Here is a 1,948-nt window from a genome sequence, read left to right as displayed (position 1 = left end):
GACACGGTATAGTGAAGAGTTTCTAGGCAGTCGCCAGACCACAGGCGAACGGGCAGGCCGAAGCCGTGAACAAAATCCTAAAAGGGACGCTGAAGAAAAAGCTCCAGGCCTGTAAGAGCAAATGGCCCGAGGAACTCCACCGCGTATTGTGGGCCTACCGGACGACCAAAAGGACGTCAACCGGGCACACCCCCTACTCAATGGTTTATGGATGCGAAGCCATCATCCCAATTGAAACGACCGTCCCATCCCATCGACGCGACACATATGATCCCACCCAGAACCACGCCTTGCTCCAGGAATCGCTGGATCTTATCGAGGAGATCCGGGAAGAGTCGCAAGTGTAGTTGAAGATGTACCAGAGCAAGATCGCGCGACATTTCAACTCCAGAGTCAAGAGCCGTAAGTTTGAAACCGGCGATCTAGTCCTACGGAGGGTCTTCCCTGCCACTCAGGATCCGGGAGTAGGGGTCCTGGGCCCTAATTGGGAAGGGCCGTATGAGATCCAGCATGAGGTCTGCCCCGGAACGTACCGCTTGAAGTGGCTCGATGGTTCCGAAGTTCCGCGAGCCTGGAACGCGAAACATCTTCCTAAATACTACCAGTAGTCCTAGAACTCGTCCCAGTTTAATGTTTACGTTGTAAGAAATGTACGCCTCAGGGCCAATTCCCTTTTGAACAATGAAAATGACGTGTGCAAAATGTCATAAAGGGCTATTGTCACCATGAAAATGTACGCCTCAGGACGAATTCCTTTCGAATTTCTTTCTCAAGTGACCCCAGACCCGTCTCCGCTCACTTGCAGGGGGTGTCATCCCAGGCACAAGCGAAATAAGGGGACCGAGCCAAGGCCGGTCCCACCCCGGATGAACGACGTCCGGAGGTATAACAAAGGACCGAGCCAAGGCCGGTCCAACCCCGGATGAGCAACGTCCGGGGGTATAACAAAGGACCGAGCCCAAGGCCGGTCCTGCCCCGGACGAGCGACGTCCGGGGGTATAAAATAAAGAGGACTGAGCCCAAGGCCGGTCCCGCCCCAAACGAACGATGTCCGGGGGTATAAACTTAAGAGGAGCGTGCCCAGGGCCGGTCCCACCCCGGACGAACGACGTCCGGGGGTATAACGAAGAGGACCGAGCCAAGGCCGGTCCCACCCCGGACGAACGACGTTCGGGGATATGACAAAGGACCGAGCCAAGTCCGGTCCCGCCCGGACGAACGGTGTCCAGGGGTATAATAAAAGGGACCAGAGCCAAGGCCGGTCCCACCCCGGACGAGCGACGTCCGGGGGTATAAAATAAAGAGGACCGAGCCCAAGGCCGGTCCCGCCCCGAACGAACGATGTCCGGGGGTATAAACTTAAGAGGACCGTGCCCAGGGCCGGTCCCACCCCGGACGAACGACGTCCGGGGGTATAACAAAGAGGACCGTGCCCAAGGCCGGTCCCGCCCGGATGAACGGTGTCCGGGGGTGTAATAAAAGGGACCAAAGCCAAGGCCGGTCCCGCCCAGGACGAAACGACGTCCGGGGATATTAAAAAAGAGGACCGAGCCCAAGGCCAGTCCCGCCCAGACGAACGATGTCCGGGGGTATATAATAAAAGGGACCAAGCCCAAGGCCGGTCCCGCCCCGGACGAAACGATGTCCGGGGATATTATTAAGAGGACCACGCCCAAGGCCGGTCCCGTCCGGACGAACGGTGTCTGGGGGTATAATAAAAGGGACCAAGCCCAAGGCCGGTCCCGCCCCGGACAAATGACGTCCGGGGTTATTAAAAAGGGGCCACGCCTAAGCTTGGTCCCGCCCAGACGTTGTCCGGGGATATAAAGATATCCGGTCCCCAGGGTAAGGCTGGGGCCTAAAACTGAAAAGGAGGACGAAACGGCTAGTTGAGCCAAGGCTAGAGACTTGGAAAATTTAGTTGGGTCTAGTCCTGGCCGTTGGAACC

The sequence above is a fragment of the Humulus lupulus genome, chromosome 2 (assembly GCF_963169125.1).
Source record: "Humulus lupulus chromosome 2, drHumLupu1.1, whole genome shotgun sequence".
Lineage (NCBI taxonomy): Eukaryota > Viridiplantae > Streptophyta > Magnoliopsida > Rosales > Cannabaceae > Humulus > Humulus lupulus.
This window is presented reverse-complemented; position numbering follows the sequence as displayed.